Raw genomic sequence first — 18,467 nt, 5'->3', positions numbered from 1 at the left:
TGCCTATCCACTTCTGCATACTAAATATCAATTAAAACTCAAACTGTACAGATAGGATATCTATACCTATATATAGATATAAAGGTTTATATCTATACTTATCTACCTATCTATCTGGAGGCATCTAAAGTAAAATGACATATTTCTATATTTTAAATCCTGCTGGACTGTAGTCTAAAAATTCTTAATGCTGCTTAATTTTTAAGTATAATGAAAGAGCCTGCAGCCCACTTATGACCTAGAGTTCACTCAATCTTTGCCATTACTATTTTAGTTCACTTTTGTACTAGCTATTCTAGTCAATTTCTTATCATTTTAAGGATAAAATAAATGTAATTAATTTTAATATACTAGTTAAAAAAGTACCAAAAGTTATTGCAATCACTCTGTTGTTTCAATGCCTAAGTTGTACTCTCAATCATGTGATTAAATGCACTTTAAGAATAAAATATTTTAATTTATAATTGATGGGAATATCAAACATAGATTTTGGTATAATATACAAATATTAAAGTTTTCCAGTTTCATTTTAGCCAACAGAAAACCTTTGGAATTATTTAAGATCTCCACAGATTTTTATTAAAGACACACTCAAGATTGTCTAACTGCATAATGTAATGTCCTTTAGAAAGGAAATACTTAAATTAGATTAAGTAAGAGTTTTTCCAGAATGTTGTTAAATGAAAACGAAATAATGAGTAACACTCAATGTTATTAGAGTAGAAGAGAAAAAATACATAATTTACCCACTGTGCACAACTTACATTTTTCTACCTGTCTATTTCTTTTTCTTTTTTTAACATCTTTATTGGAGTATAATTGTTTTACAATGTTGTATTAGTTTTTGCTGTGTAACAAAGTGAATCAGCTATACGTATACATATATCCCCATATCCCCTCCCTCTTGCATCTCCCTCCCACCCTCCCTATCCCACCCCTCTAGGTGGTCACAAAGCACTGAGCTGCTCTCCCTGTGCTATGCAGCTGCTTCCCACTAGCTATCTATTTTACATTTTTTACCTGTTCATTTCTTTAAATTATAGTTAGAAATAAATATTCATTAAGAATTGAAATATATTTTTATATATGAGTAGTAGTATATTTATAAATAAAGGAGACAAGATATTTTTTAACTTGCAAATACAATCTTATCTGGACTTATAGATAAATTAGAATAATTCATTAATCAGAAATTAATCCAATTTTTATAATAGTCTGGTGAGATACTTTTTATTAGAAAAATTTTATTGAAATTTTCTGTTTAAGAATTGAACTAGTTTTTTTTTAAGTTCAGTGTTTTGGAAATTTGTATCCATCTTTATAAAGAAAGCAAGTTTGCTTACATAAATATTAAAAATAGGCTGGTAATTAAAAATCATACTGTAAAACAATGATTATACTGTTTTCTGTCTTGGTGATTGTAAATGAAAAGCCTAGGCTGTACTGAAATCTTTAGTTGGAATTCAACGCAAGGGCAGAGGGTCAATTAAATAGCCCCTTCCTGGTTCTTATTTAGTAAGGGCAGTATGTAGAAATCCAAGCTGTGCACATGCAAAATACTCAGATATCTCTTCTTTTCTCATTTAGTTTCATGGTATATCTACTAAGAGAGGAACAGACTAAAGAACAATGACAGGATTGGAGTGGGAGTTCTTGTCTCTCCTCTGACCTGCAGTGTCTTACAGACTTCTTCCTTCAGGGAGAGAAGCCTGTAAGGCTCTGACACCAGTGCAAGGGCAACATGGAAAGAAGGAAAAGGTACGACTTCTTTTCTCCTTGTTAAGAGAGTTTAGCTGGAGCACCTAGACTAGACAGATCATGCCAAAACCTTTGCCTTTCAAGCTATTAAGGAACTGATAAAAGACAAAGGTTAATCAACTCTCCTTGCTCACTTCATGTGGCTGACAATTCTCTCTCTCACTTGTAAAATCTGCTAATGTATTCTCTTAAATATTTCTTCAATCTGTCTCATTCTCTCTACTCTATTACCACTGCCCTAATGTAGACTATTATCAACTTTTGCATGGATTATTACAACAGCCTTCCTGTCTGCAGTCCTAAACCCTTCAACTTATCTCTCCACTGAAATGCCAGAGTAATGTATCCTAAAATATAAGCCATCATAAAATCTATTGTTCTCACTTATAGTACAAATTTCAAACCTTTACTATGAAGTGTCCTGCATGGTACATGCATGGCACCTAATACAAGCTACTCAAATATTTGTTTAGGGAATAAATGGAAGATCGATAAACAAAGAAGTGAGAAGACAAAGCACTATCTAATGAGTCCTACCTGCTTTTTTTTCATCTCTTATACTTTTATTTTTTGCCTCTCACATAGCCCCCTACATAGACTCACTCCCTCTTCCTTTGTCTTCCTAACATCTAGTCACCTTTTAAGATTCAGCTCAGAACCACCTCCTCCCTCTCTCCACAGTGTTTCAACTATTGCAAAACTCCTCCACTATGATTCCATGTTATCCTAGGTACATGTCTATTTTTGACTGTATAACTCCATTACATTTTAGCCATTTATTTTCATGTCTGTCTCTTTACCTAAATGAATTTCCTTGAGGACAGGACTGTATCATTTACAAATATCTTTGCTTTCTAATATGAAAGCCAATCTTACCCTCATACATAGTCATTAACTTATATATGCTTATGAAAGGAATGCATGATTGGATAACTTAACTGATATTGAATGGTAATTGTATTTTCCTAATCTGTGTGTGTGGGAGGAGGAGTTATTAATGAATATAATTTCCTCTATTTTTAAATTTGTCACAGTTATATTAGTAAACATGTTTTACTGAAAAATATAGCAAACTGAAAAATTATTTTATGGTATATTTTATAAATATTACTACTTTGCTTCTGTTCAGAAAATACCAAAGAGACTGAACAAGTTATAAATATATTTTAAGGGCAAATCCTGCTACAATCTTGTTATGCTTTATTTAAAAGTTTCTTTTCTGATTCAAACATTTGACTGGAATTATGATTTTGTACTGCATATCATATATATATTTGGTAAACAAAATTTCTTTAGATTGTGTTATATAATTAAATGTATTAACATACCTTAACATGCTGCTTAAAGTACCTTCCTGAGTCATTTTTGATATATTTAGGTGTTGTTGTACACATTGAGGATATAGCAAGTCATAAGATAAATAACATTCATATCTTATTGGATTTACTTTATAAAGTGAGACAGAAATAAGACATGCAAAGAAACAAAAAAGTAATAATCACTCAAACAGTGATAAATTCCCAGAAGGAAATAGAATATGACAAGTGTGGTATTGGGAGCTACTTTAGCAAGCATGGTCAGAAAAGGGCTCTTTGGGCAGCAGGACCATACACTGAGAAATGAATGACAAGATGAGATAGCCACAAGAAGGTATTAAAGAAGAGGCTTCCAGGCAAAGCAAGAGGGTATACGGAGTCTTAGTTGGGAATGGACTTTGTGATGCATGTAACAGAAAGGTTAATGTGACTGAAGTGTGTAAATCAAGAGGAGAGTGGTAAGGGAAGTGTTGGAGAGGTAAATATGGGTTAAAATGAGTAGTTTAGATTGCATTATTATTGCAGGACCAGCCATTGGAAGATTTTCATCAGGAAAACATAATAAAATAGTCCAAAGAACTTGCTGCTGGTTTAGATATGAGATATGGAGACCATAAATGAACAAAAGTTGATTCTCAGGTTCTCAGATTGAGAAGCTGGTTGAGTGGGTGGTGTCTAATCAGCTCAGACTGCTATAATGAAATGGTACAGATTGGATGGCTTAAACAACAGAAATGTATTTTCTCAGGGTTCTAGAGGCTGAAAGTCTGAGATCAGGGTACCAGCATGGGTTGGTTCTAGTGGGTGTCCTTTGCCTGAATTCCAACAGAATCTTCCTTCTGTATACTCATAGCTGTGAGGGCTCTGTCCTCACATGGTAGAAAGAGGATGATTTGGTGTCTCTTCTTCTTCTTCTTATAAGGGCACTAATTCCATCATGGGGGTGGGGTGGGGGGATCCACCCTCATGACCTCATCTAAACCTAATTACCTCCTGAGCTCTCACTTCCTAATACAATCACATTGGGAATAAAGTCTTCAGTATATGATGATAGGGGGCACATTCAGTCAATAACAGGTGGGGGGACTATACAGATGGTGGAGATCAAGAATTGAGTTCAAATAATCTTTAGTTTGAGAAGCCTATTATTAAAAATACAAGTGAATGTATCTTCTAAGTTCTTTGTCAACAGATCAATTATTAGAACTTTAGAATAATATAATACATGTTAAATTATTAATACATTCTGTGACTTACAGTGTTACCTTTCTCAAGTAATATATTTACATTTTAATGAGTTTCAGTAAACACTCTGACCCAGATAAACTGCTCTAATACTCACCATATCAGCCACATGACAGACTGCAAGAGTTGAATGCTATGGTAGGCAATCATCATGCTGAAAAATACAGGTACCTCACCCAATATAGGTCTCACTGCTGTCTAGTGCAGTAGTCTACCTCATCTCCTTTCTAAAGTTTACTGCTTCTACATTCACATTTTCAGAAGGCAGCCTTGGGAAATAAGAAGTTCCCACATATGTTCATTAGAAGCATTTCTCGATATATTGATAATTTTTAATATTTGTGAACTTATTCACTAGTTAATTTGGGGCCATCTTCTTTCACTTAATGAATAAAGTCAATAGGCTTCTATCTAATGATTAAGTAGATAACATAGTATTAGGATGTTCTAAAATATCAATGGATAAAGTGCTGAGGATACAAAATTAAGCTTTTTCATTGTAGTTGTTATTCTCAACAAAAGAAAACTTTTATTCTCCAAATATTCTACTTGTTATATTTATAATGTCAGCCTAGTTTTTCAGGGTCAGAAAAATGAGTAAAATCATAGTTAAGACATGGAACATATTCATCTCCTAGATTGAAATCATTAACTGGGGACTCAGAGTTTGTTGAAAGACCCTGTTGATCTGGGAAGAGTGAGAGTAGGCACTAAGGGTAGGGAAGGAAAGGGGAAATGAAAGATAATGTCTGTGCTTTTCCTACACTCACCTAGCCAATAACCAGTTGACATTAGTAGGGAGATGGACAAATCCAGGGTTAAACCTTATTTGACTCTTTTCTGAATAATGAAATATTGCCTATAGTTTATTACATTCCTCAAAGGCAAATATTCTTTATTTTTACTTTTCCTATATTTGTGATTATATAGTTATTATAACTAAAAATGACTGTGTTATATAGGTCCAAATCATACTCTCAGAACCTAATACTAAGATATTTAAAATAGCTTATTAAAGGCTGGATCTGAGAACAGATTCTCAAAAGTTTGTAGGAAATCTTATAACTGTAGTGAATTAAAATCAGAAAGATAATTAAATATGATAATTTAAAGAATTTAGAAACATGTGCTTTATTTAATACAGCTATCAGATAGCTACTGCTCTATAAAAACTCACTTAAAACTTTAATAGCTTAAAACAAAAAAAATCCTTTATTATTTCTCATGAGTCTACAAGTTATCTGGGCAACTCTATTGATCCAGGACATCCTCTGTTGATTTAAGCTGGGCCTGCTCAAGCATCTTGGTCAGCTAGCTGGCAGGATGGCTAGGGTCTGACTACATAGAATTAGTCTTGCTTAGGGGCTGCATATAGCTTACAGGGATGAATCTGAAAACTGAATGAAATAAATTATAAATAAATAATTATATTTGAATGAAATAAATATTCAAATTATCCTTTAACTATTTGGTAGGGTGAACAGAAGTGTTTATTTGACTGAATTAAAAAAACAGATATCCAAAATTTTAATTGGTCTCCATATTCTCTAGATGAGCCAACAGTTTTATAAACCTGATACAGTCCAGTTAAGTCTCAATAAATTTCCTGCATATTAGCTTATGAATTATAAGAGAGTATTTCCAAATTACTTAATAATGAGATAATCTTTATGGACTTTCACACAAAATACCTTTCCAGAGACAAATAATTCCTTTCTTAAAAAGTACACGTAGTTATAGAAAGGATAAATTCACATAGTAGCTAAAGAAAATAATCAGTTAATGGTATGTCAATAAAGTTATAGTATTACTTTAAAATCCTTTCTCATTAGGAAAGTAATACATAAATTCTGGAGACTAGAAAATATAGAAATATATAAATAATGTAAAAAGCATTAATAATTTTATTTTGCAGGAATTAACCAAATTAACCATTAGGATCATATAGCATATACAGAGATAGAGAAAGTAAAAGTTGCTTTTTATTTCATTAATAATATATAATGAGCACAATTCCTAGAATATTAGGCACAGGAAAAAAAGGTTAAATGAAATATTTCTCCAGGTATATGCAAAATAATTTGTTTCTTGGACCTTTATTTTTTTTAATATTTAGTTTGCTTTTAAAAGCAAGGCTATAATGAAGATTAATATCTGTGTACATCACTGAATACTTCCTTCCTGATGCTGAATACTTCCTGATAAATTTCTAAATGTGGGCGAGTAATCTGAATCTTTTCTCTGCACCTCTCCAACCCAGAATATATCTATATCTCTCTGTCTCTCTCTCTTCCATCTTCATTCCAGACCTCTAACTGTATTTGAATCTCTGTTAATTTGAGAAGCCAAATGACAGTCTTGAATTATTTTTCTTTACATCTTATTAATTACTAATTTTTTGTCATTTATGGCAGATTATATGTTTATATGTGTTAGCATTTTTTGTTGGACTTTCAAGCTTTGATTATAACTTTTTGCATAATAAAAATTAATATTTTGCCTAAAACTGACTTCTCTTATTTATCATTCAATCCTTTTTTCTTTTTAGACTTATGCTTAAAATTCCTTTCTTGCCCAGAGTTCAGAGAAGTCACAATATTTTCTTGATTTTCTTTATGACAAGATACTTTTTAAAATGTGATGCTGCATGAATTTTTATTAATATGTGTAGTAAAAACAAGGGCATGGCAGAAACCATAGAGTTCAAATATTAAATAAAAGATGAAATGATAATAAGGGAAGCTTCAAAATATGAAATATGATGCTAGTGGGTCGCTGCATATAAGAATTCATCTTGATGGGAACTGTCTACCCTGGCACCTTTATTCTTCTAGTTGATTAACTGACATGTGTGGCAAGTTGGTAGACAGCACATTATCATAAAACTTTCAGAATCACACTCAAGGCCAAGTATGTCATTGCTATTTCTTCTCCCTGAAGACCATTTGAAACCAATAGCTTTTCTTTAACTCTCTTCATCTCTGTAAATATTGCACACATTGCACAAGTTATAGAGTACCTTAAATTGGTTAACTATCTCATTTTACTTTATATTTCCACAGAAATGACCCAAGCACAGAGTTATGAAGACTTATGCCTGAATAAGATCTTCCAGAAGGCAGAATCAGGAAGGAAATAGATTTGGGGGTTCACATTTATATCAAGGTGAAACTCATTAGAAACAAGAAAGCAAATTGTTGTTTATATAGTAGAAAGAATCCCTTTAATAAAATATTTAAGTAGCAGAATCCTTTGTGACACAGGTTAGTTTATGTTTCACATTCTTTGTAAGAATTTAAAGAAAGGAAATATTCATCTGAAGAAATTTTGGTTTCATCATATAATAATAAAGCAAATTTTCACTTTCATAATTGATAAGTGAACAATGGTTTGCTCATATTTTGTAATATACTGAAGAATAAAATGTAAGTGATGCAATGTGGGAGACATTTTAAGCTTCAATTGTTTATTTTTTCATATATTAGCAAAAATGCATTATTTAACTAACTAGAAGAGGAGGATTATAAATACTTGAAAAAAATAAGACTAGCAGTAACCTGAAAGTCAAATAATAAATGACTTTTGAAACCTCTTTAATTTCTCCTATAACACTGGTAAAGAAATGCAGACTTTGTTCATATAAAAATACTTCATTTTATTATGTTCCTGTACCTAAAAAATTGACATTGATGCATTTTATTCAAAGCAGAATGGATTAGGAATTGCTGCACTTATTTACATTTTCACAGTCAAACTCACAGATAGAAATTACAAAATACATAGGACTTTTCAATAAATAATGACCATTCATAAATAATAATTTTAATTGTATTTTTGGAAGATTATGGAAGAATCAGCAAGATCTAAAGTCACTTTAGGCAAGAATGAATAGACTACAATTTCAATAAGAGACTGAATAATGATAACAGAACAAATCTCACTGAGTTTATTTAGCTTGAAAGTCAATCACACAGACACAGTGACAATTTATAGTTTGGGGTAGGCATACAAGTAACATCCAAGACGAAGTTCTAATTTTCAACTCATTATGCAATTTTAGATTAAAAAGTATTATTTTTTAATGGGAAAAAATGGGAAGAGAAAATATAACTCAAAGCTAATACATTTCAAAAAACAAAGATCTGTAAAAAATAATAAAGCCTTGGAGTTCTCTAGCCTGAAATGAGCTGACAAAATAATAATAATAACTATAAAGACAACTAAACCTGTGCTCTTAAAATACTTGGGGCAAATGACAGAATTTCCTTGTGACACCACAAGAAGTCAGAGCAACAATACAAAAAAGAACGACAATATCTACAAATTAGACAGGGTCATTGTTATGAAAAAGTTCTCAAAAGTGTGATCTAGCTCCTGAAAGGAAGTAATTTATATGTACACTTTATTAATACTAATATAAAATCTATGATAATAGAATAAATTTTCCAGTGGCATTATGGCTGAGGCAGCCGAGTGTATCCATGGCTCATCATGTGAGATTTTTAAGTCTGAGTATCAGTTTCCTTATTATAAATATCAGGCTAATCTAATATTCATTATTATTTTAGTATTGCTTGGAAAATATAAACAAATATCTGAAAACATTTTTTTAATAGTGATATGTCATAGTAACATCAACAAATACATTAAGATTCACATTTACAGAGGGGAAACTGCAAAAGGGAGGTCTGCTTGCAAGAGGCTAACTTTTATTTAAAGCAGTGGAAATAAAAATCTATGATTAGAGTGACCATACAATTTATCGTCCAATCAGGACGCATTTGAGAAAAAAGAGGTACTAAAGGTCACTGAAGAAATGAAAGAGGAAAACAAAATTACTGGAGACAAATTCAAAAAAAAAATCCAAAATCTATGGGACTCAAAAAAAAAAAAAAAGCAGTTCTAAGAGGGAAGTTTATAGTAAAACAAGCCTACTTCAGAAAACAAACAAAAATCTCAAATAAACAACCTAACTTCACACCTAAAGGAACCAGAAAAGGATGAACAAACAAACCATAAAGTTAGTAGAAGGGAAGAAATAATAAAGACCAGAGCATAAATGAATGAAATAGAGACCAGAAAAACAACAGAAAAGATCAATAAAACTAAGAGTTAGTTCTTTGAATAGATAAACAAAATCCATAAACCTATAGCCAGACTCATCAAGAAGAAAAGAGAGAGGGCCAAAATAAAATCAGAAATGAAAAAGAAGTTACAGCTGACACTACATAAATACAAAGGATCATAAGAATTTGCTGCAATTATATGCTAATAAAATGGGAAACCTGGAAGAAATGAACAAACTCCAAGAAATGTACAATCTCCCAATTTTACACTGAATCTGGAAGAAACAGAAAATATGAACACACCACTTACCAGTAATGAAATTGAATCAGTAATTAAACAAACAAACAAGCAAACAAACAAACTCCCAACAAAAGTCCAGGGCCAGATGGTTTTGCACTTCAGAGGTGAATTCTATCAAACATTTAAAGAAGAATTAATACCCATCCTTCACAAACTATTCTAAAATATTGCAGAGAAAGGGATGCTTCCAAACTCATTCCATGAGGCCACCATGACCTTGATACCAAAATCAGACAAAGATATCAGAAGAAAAAAGAAAATTATAGACCAATATCACTGATGAACTTAGATATTGATAATATCTATATTATCAATTTATATTATTAATTGAATATTATTTATATTAATATTATCTATTATTAATAGATGAATATTGATAAAATTTTGATTAAAAATTTCAAACCAAATTCAATAATACATTAAAAAGACATACATCATGAACAAATGGAATTTATCACAGGGATGCAAGGATGGTTCAATATTCCCAAATCAATTAATGTGATATACCACATTAAAATTTTGAAGAATAAAATCATACAATCATTTCAATTGATGCAGAAAAATCTTATGACAAAATTTAACATTGATTTATGATAAAAGCTCTCAGTGAAGTGGGCATAGAGGAAACATACCACAACATAATAACTGCCATATATGACAAGCCCACAGCTAACATGATATTCAATGGTGAAAAGATGAAAGCACTTCCTTTAAGATCAGAAACAAGATAAGGAAGTTCACTCTCATCACTTTTATTCAACATTGTATTGAAAGTACTAGCCACAGGAATCAGACAAGAAAAATAAATAATGGGAATCCAAATTGGAAAGGAAGAAGTAAAACTGTCACTGTTTGCAGACATAGAAAATCCTAAAGATACCACCAAAAACCTACTAATGATGAACTCTATTCATTTGTAGGATACAAAATTAATAGACACAAATCTGTTGTGTTTTTATATTCGAGCAATGAACTATCAGTGAATTATCAAAAAGAGATATTAAGAAAACAGTCCTATTTACCATCACATCAAAAGGAATAAAATACTTAGCAATTAATCTCAGGTGGTAAAACAGTTGTACTCTTAAAACTATAAGAACTGATGAAATGAATTGAAGACAAGAGTAACAAATGGAAAGATATACTGTGCTCACAGATTACAAGAATTAATATTGTTAAAATGGCCATCCTACCTAAGGCAAACTACAGATTCAATGCAACTGATGACAAAATACCAATGTCATCACTCACATAACGAGAACAAATAATTTTAAGGTATGTATGAAAACACAAAAGACCCTGATTAGCCAAAATGATCTTAAGAAAGAACAAAGATGAAGGAATCACACTCCCTGATTTCAAAGTATACTACAAAGCTACAGTATGGTACTGTAGAAGACAGTATGGTACTGGACGAAAAGCAGACACATATCAATACAACAGAACAGAGAGCCCAGAAATGAACCCATACCTAGATGGTAAATTAATCTATGACAAAGGAGACCAGAATATTACAATAGGGAAAAGACAGCCTCTTCAATAAATAGCAATGGGAAATGTAGACAGCTACATGCAAAAGATTCAAGTTGGACTACTCTTTCACACTATATACAAAAATAAACTCAAAATGGATTAAAGACTTAATATAAAACCTGAAACTATAAAACTCATAGAAGAAAACATAGGCAGTACACTCTGACATCAATTTAGCAATATTTTTTTTGGATATGTCTCCTCAGGCAATGAAAACAAAAGCAAAAATTAGCGAATGGGACTACATCAAACTTTGCACAGAAAAAGAGACTATGAACAAAACGAAAATGCTGCCTACTGAATGGGAGAAGATATTTGCAAGTGGTATACGTGATAAGCAGTTAATAGCAAAAATATACAAAAAAAACTCACACAACTCAATATTAAAAAACAAACAACCTAATTAAAAACTGGTCCGAGGGTATGAAATTTTATAAATATAATGAATTTTTCTAAGCATTTTAAGTTGTAATTCTACTTTTTCAATCTTTTGAAAGTCTGTTTCTTTTTCTTGACATTTCACTACCAAGTATTGCCTTTGTAGTGCTGAGTAGAAGTTGTAGTAATTTAAATATTTATCTTGTTAGATTAGAGACCAATGCCTTTTAAAATTTCTTCCTTAAATTTTATATTTGCTTTTGTTGTTTTGTAGATTCCCTTTACTTTTTTTTTAAACATCTTTGTTGGAGTATAATTGCTTTACAATGTTGTGTTAGTTTCTGCTGTATAGCAAAGTGAATTAGCTATATGTATACATATATCCCCATATCCCCTCCCTCTTGCATCTCCCACCCACCCTCCATATCTCACCCCTCTAGGTGGTCACAAAGCACCAAACTGATCTTCCTGTCCTATGGAGCTGCTTCCCACTAGCAATCTATTTTACATTTGGTAGTGTATATATGTACATGCCACTCTCTCACTTTGTCCCAGCTTACCCTTCCCCCTGCCCATATCCTCAAGTCCATTCTCTAGTAAGTCTGTGTCTTTATTCCCATCTTGCCCTTAGGTTCTTCATGACTTTTTTTGTTTTTTAGATTCCATATATATGTGTTAGCATATGGTATTTGTTTTTCTCTTTCTGACTTACTTCACTCTGTATGACAGACTCTAGGTCCATCCACCTCACTACAAATAACTCAGTTTCGTTTCTTTGTATGGCTGAGTAATATTCCATTGTATATATGTGCCACATTCTTTATCCATTCATCTGTCTATGGACACTTAGGTTGCTTCCATGTCCTGGCTATTGTAAATAGTGCTACAATGAATATTGTGGTACATGTATATTTTTGAATTATGGTTTTCTCAGGGTATGTGCCCAGGAGTGAGATTGCTGGGTAATATGGTAGCTCTATTTTTAGTGTTTTAAGGAACCTCATATTGCTCTCCATATTGGTTGTATCAGTTTACATTCCCACCAACAGTGCAAGAGGGTTCCTTTTTCTCCACACCCTCTCCAGCATTTTTTGTTTGTAGATTTTTTGATGGTGGCCATTCTGACTGGTGTAAGGTGATACTTCATGGTAATTTTGATTTGCATTTCTCTAATGATTAGTGATATTGAGCATCCTTTCATGTGTTTGTTGGCAGTCTGTATATCTTCTTTGGAGAAATGTCTATTTAGGTCTTCTGCCCATTTTTGGATTGGGTTGTTTGATTTTTTTGATACTGAGCTGCATGAGCTGCTGGTATATTTTGGAGATTAATCCTTTGTCAGTTGCTTCATTTGCAAATATTTTCTCCCATTATGAGGGTTGCCTTTTTGTCTTATTTATGGTTTCCTTTGCTGTGAAAAAGTTTTTAAGTTTCATTAGGTCACATTTGTTTAGTTTTGTTTTTATTTCCATTTCTCTAGGAGATGGGTCAAAAAGGATCTTGCTGTGATTTATGTCATAGAATGTTCTGCCTATGTTATCCTCTAAGAGTTTTACACTGACTGGCCTTACATTTAGGTCTTTAATCCATTTTGAGTTTATTTTTGTGTATGGTGTTAGGGAGTGTTCTAATTTCATTCTTTTACATGTAGCTGTTCAGTTTTCCCAGCACCACTTATTGAAGAGGCTGTCTTTTCTCCAATGTATATTCTTACCTCCTTTATCAAAGATAAGGTGACCATATGTGCGTGGGTTTATCTCTGGGCTTTCTATCCTGTTCCATTGATCTGTATTTTTGTTTTTCTGCTTTGTAGTATACTCTGAAGCCAGGGAGCTTGATTCCTCCAGATCCATTTTTGTTTCTCCAGATTGCTTTGGCTATTCGGGGTCTTTTGAGTTTCCATACAAATTGTGAATTTTTTTGTTCTAATTCTGTGAAAAATGACAATGGTAGTTTGATAGGGATTGCACTGAATCTGTATATTGCTTTGGGTAGTATAGTCATTTTCACAATGTTGATTCTTCCAATCCAAGAACATGGTATATCTCCATCTTTTTGTATCATTTTTAATTTGTCTCCTCAGTGCCTTATAGTTTTCTGCATACAGGTCTTTTGTATCCTTAGGTAGGTTTATTCCTAGGTATTTTATTCTTTTTGTTGCAGTGGTAAATGGGAGTGTTTCCTTAATTTCTCTTTCAGATTTTTCATCATTAGTGTATAGGAATACAAGAGATTTCTGTGCATTTATTTTGTATCCTGCTACTTTACCAAATTCATTGATTAGTTCTAGTAGTTTTCTGGTAGCATCTTTAGGACTCTCTATGTACAGTGTCAGGTCATCTGCAAACAGTGACAGCTTTATTTCTTCTTTTCCGATTTGGATTCCTTTCATTTCTTTTTCTTCTCTGATATCTGTGGCTAAAACTTCCAAAACCATGTTGAATAATAGTGATGAGAGTGGACAATCTTGTCTTGTTCCTGATCTTAGAGGAAACAGTTTCTGGTTTTCACCATTGAGAATGATGTTGGTTGTGGGTTTGTCATATATAGCCTTTATTATGGTGAGGTAGGTTCTCTCAATGCATAGTTTCTGGAGAGTTTTTATCATAAATGGGTGTTGAATTTTGTTGAAAGCTTTTTTTGCATCTATTGAGATTAACATATGGTTTTCACCATTCAATTTGTTAATATGGTGTATCATATTGATTGATTTACATATCTTGAGGAATCCTTGCAGTCCTGGGATAAACCTCACTTGATCATGGTGTGATCCTTTTAGTGTGCTGTTGGATTCTCTTTGCTAGTATTTTGTTGAGGATTTTTGCATCTATGTTCATCAGTGATATTGACCTGTTGTTTTCTTTTTCTTTTTTGATATCTTTGTCTGGTTTTGCTATCAGGGTGATGGTAGCATTGTAGAATGAGTTTGGGAGTGTTCCTCCTTCTGCTACATTTTGGAAGGTTTTGAGAAGGATAGGTGTTAGCTCTTCTCTAAAAGTTTTATAGAATTTGCCTCTGAAGCCATCTAATCCTGAGCTTTTGTTTTTCGGAAGATTTTAAATCACAGTTTCAATTTCAGTGCTTGTGAGTGGTCTGTTTATATTATCTATTTCTTCCTGGTTAGTCTCAGATGGTTATGCTTTTCTACGAATTTGTCTATTTCTTCCAGGTTGTCCATTTTTTTTGGTATAGAGCTGCTTGTAGTAATCTCTCATGATCTTTTGTATTTCTGCAGGGTCAGTTGTTACTTATTTTTCATTTCTCATTCTGTTGATTTGAGTCTCCTCCCTTTTTTTCTTGATGAGCCTGGCTAAAGGTTTATCAATTTTGTTTATCTTCTCAAAGAACCAGCTCTTAGTTTTATTGATCTTTGCTACTGTTCCCTTCATTTCTTTTTCATTTATTTCTGATCTGATCATTATGATTTCTTTCCTTCTGCTAACTTTGTTTTTCTTTTGTTGTTGTTTTTCTTCTTTCTCTAATTGCTGTAGGTGTAAAATTAGGTTGTTTATTTGAGATGTTTCTTGTTTCTTGAAGTAGGATTATATAGCTATAAACTTCCCTCTTAGAACTGCTTTTGCTGCATCCCATAGGTTTTGAGCCATTGTGTTTTCATTGTTATTTGTTTCTAGGCATTTTTTGATTTCCTCTTTGATTTCTTCAGTAATCTCTTTGTTAATTAGTAGTGTATTGTTTAGCTTCCATGTGTTTGTATTTTTTTTTACAGGTTTTCTCCCTGTAATTTATATCTAGACTCATTGCATTGTGGTCAGAAAAGAAACTTGATATGACTTCAATTTTCTTAAATTTACCAAGGCTTGATTTGTGACCCAAGATATGATCTATCCTTGAGAATGTTCCATGAGCACTGAAGAAGAAAGTATATTCTGTTGTTTTTGGGTGGAATGTCCTATAAATATCAGTTAAGTCCATCTTATTTAAAGTGTTATTTGAAGCTTATGTTTCCTTATTTATTTTCATTTTGGTTGATCTGTCCATTGGTGAAAGTGGGGTGTTAAAGTTCCATACTATGATTGTGTTACTGTCAATTTCTCCTTTTATGGCTGTTATCATTTACCTTACGTATTGAGGTGCTCCTATGTTGGGTGCATAAATATTTACAGTTGTTATATCTTTTTCTTCAATTGATCCTTCGATCATTATGCAGTGTCCTTCTTTGTCTCTTGTAATAGTCTTTATTTTATAGTCTATTTTTTCTGATATGAGAATTGCTACTCCAGCTTTCTTTTGATTTCCATTTTCATGGAATAACATTTTCTTTCCCCTCTCTTTCAGTCTGTATGTATCCCTAGGTCTGAAGTGGGTCTCTTGTAGACAGCATCGATATAGGTCTTCTTTTTGTATCCATTCAGCCAATCTGTGTCTTTGTGTTGGAGCATTTAATCCATTCACATTTAAGGTAATTATCAATATGTATGTTCCTATTACCATTTTCTTAATTGTTTTGGGTTTACTTTTGTAGGTCTTTTCCTTCCCTTGTGTTTCCTGCCTAGAGAAGTGCCTTTAGCATTTGTTGTAAAGCTGGTTTGGTGGTGCTGAATTCTCTTAAGTTTTGCTTGTCTGTAAAGATTTTAATTTCTCAGTCGAACCTGAATGAGATCCTTCCTGGGTAGAGTAATCTTGTTTGTAGGTTTTTCCCTTTCATCACTTTAAATATGTCCTGCCATTCCCTTCTGGCTTGCAGAGTTTATGTTGAAAGGTCAGCTGTTAACGTTATAGGGATTCCCTTGTATCTTATTTGTTGCTTTTCTCTTTCTGCTTTTAATATTTTTTCTCTGCATTTACTTTTTGGTAGTTTGATTAATATGTGTCTTGGCATGTTTCTCCTTGGATTTATTCTGTATGGGACTCTCTGTGCTTCCTCAACTTGATTGATTATTTCCTTTCCTATATTAGGGAAGTTTTCAACTATAATCTCTTCAAATATTTATTCAGTCTCTTTCTTTTTCTCTTCTTCTTGGACTCCTATAATTCAAATGTTGGTGCATTTAATGTTGTCCCAGAGGACTCTGAGACTGTCCTCAATTCTTTTCATTCTTTTTCCTTTATTCCCCTCTTTCATAGTTATTTCCTCTCTTTTATTTTCCAGGTCACTTATCCGTTTTTCTGCCTCTGTTATTCTGCTATTGTTTCATTCTAAAGAATTTTAAATTTCATTTATTGTGTTGTTCATCATTGTTTGTTTGCTCTTTAGTTCTTCTATGTCCTTGTTAAATGTTTCTTGTATTTTCTACATTCTATGTCCAAGATTTTGGATCATATTTACTATCATTTCTCTGAATTCTTTTTCAGGTAGACTGCCTATTTCCTCTTCATTTGTTTGGTCTGGTGGGTTTTTACCTTGCTCCTTCATCTGCTGCATATTTCTCTGTCTTCTCGCTTTTTTTTAACTTACTGTGTTTGGGGTCTCCTTTTCAGAGGCTGCAGGCTCATAGTTCCTGTTGTTTTTTGTGTCTGCTCCCAGTGGGTGAGTTTTGTTCAGTGGCTTGTGTATGATTCCTGGTGGAGGGGACTGGTGCCTGTGTTCTGGTGGGTGGGGCTGGATCTTGTCTTTCTGGTGGGCAGGGCTGCATCCAGTGGTGTGTTTTGGGGTGTCTCTTAACTTGGTATGATTTTAAGCAGCTTCTCTGCTAATGGGTGTGGTTGTGTTCTTTTCTTGCTAGTTGATTGGCATAGGGCATCCAGCACGGTAACTTGCTGGCCATTTGGTGGAGTTGGGCCTTAGCACTGAGAAGGAGATCTCTGGGAGAGCTCTCCCCAATTGATATTACATGGGGCCAGGTCTCTGGTGGTGCAATGTCCTGAACTTGGCTCTCCCACCTCAGAGGCTGAGGTCTGACAACAGGCCAGAGCACCATGACCCTGTTGGCCACATGTCTCAGAAGAAAAGGGAGAAAAAAGGAAGAAAAATAATTTATTAAAATAAAATATTAAAAAATATTTTTAAAAATTGAAAAAATATTAATAATAAAACAAACAGCAACCAAACCAATAAATAAGTCCACCAATGATAACAAGCACTAAAAATTGTACTAAGAAAAACATAAAAATCAGAAACAAATCAGTCACAGACAGCAGACCCCAAGTCTACAGTTGCTCCCAATTCCACTGCCTCATTTTTTGGAGGATTCATTGTCTATTCAGGTATTCCACAGATCCAGGGTACATCAAGTTGTTTGTGGGGATTTAATCCACTGCTCCTGAGGCTGCTGGGAGATATTTCCCTTTCTCTTCTTTGTTCACATGGCTCCTGGGGTTCAGTTTTGGTTTCAGCCCCACCTCTGTGTGTAGGTTGCCCTCAGGCATCTGTTCCCACCCAGACAGGATGGGGTTAAAGGAGCAGCTGATTAGAGTGGTCTGGCTCACTCATGCTGGGGAGAGGGAGGGGTACAGATGTGGGGTGAGCCTGTGGTGGCAGAGGCCAGCATGACATTGCAACAGCCTGAGGCACGCTGTGCGTTCTCCTGGGGAGGTTGGCCCTGGATCATGGGACCTGGTCAATGGCAGGGTGCACAGGCTCCTGGGAGGGGAGGTGTGGATAGTGACCTGTGCCTGCACACAGGACTATTGGTGGCTGCAGCAGCAGCATTAGCATTTTATGCCTGTCTCTGAGGTCCAAAATGATAGCCGCAGCTCACACCTGTCTCTGGAGCTCGTTTAGGTGGTGCTCTGCCTTCTGTGGGCAGACAGGGAAGGAATCCGTTCTCCTCACGCACCCCAAAATAATAGTCTCTTGCCTCTTAGGCAGGTCCAGACTTTTTCCCGGACTCCCTCCCAGCTACCTGTTGTGCACCAGACCCCTTCAGGCTATGCTTATGCAGCCAACCCCAGTCCTCTCCCTGGGATCTG

At 33.8% G+C, this 18,467-nt stretch overlaps 1 long non-coding RNA gene across 2 annotated transcripts in view; it reads left to right on the top strand.

Annotated features, from left to right (window-relative positions):
* Positions 1 to 18,467, top strand: part of LOC125964462 (uncharacterized) — a 79,274-nt gene that overhangs the window by 55,767 nt on the left and 5,040 nt on the right. The window contains exon 3 of one of the 2 annotated variants that reach the window (XR_007477508.1): positions 7,382 to 7,558. The exons of the other annotated variant lie outside the window; for it this stretch is intronic. This is a non-coding gene — a long non-coding RNA (uncharacterized LOC125964462). Of the gene's footprint in view, positions 1 to 7,381; positions 7,559 to 18,467 lie in introns of those variants that run through there. 2 annotated transcript variants of the gene reach the window in all.

This window comes from Orcinus orca, chromosome 5 (genome assembly GCF_937001465.1).
Source record: "Orcinus orca chromosome 5, mOrcOrc1.1, whole genome shotgun sequence".
Lineage (NCBI taxonomy): Eukaryota > Metazoa > Chordata > Mammalia > Artiodactyla > Delphinidae > Orcinus > Orcinus orca.
This window is presented reverse-complemented; position numbering and strand designations above follow the sequence as displayed.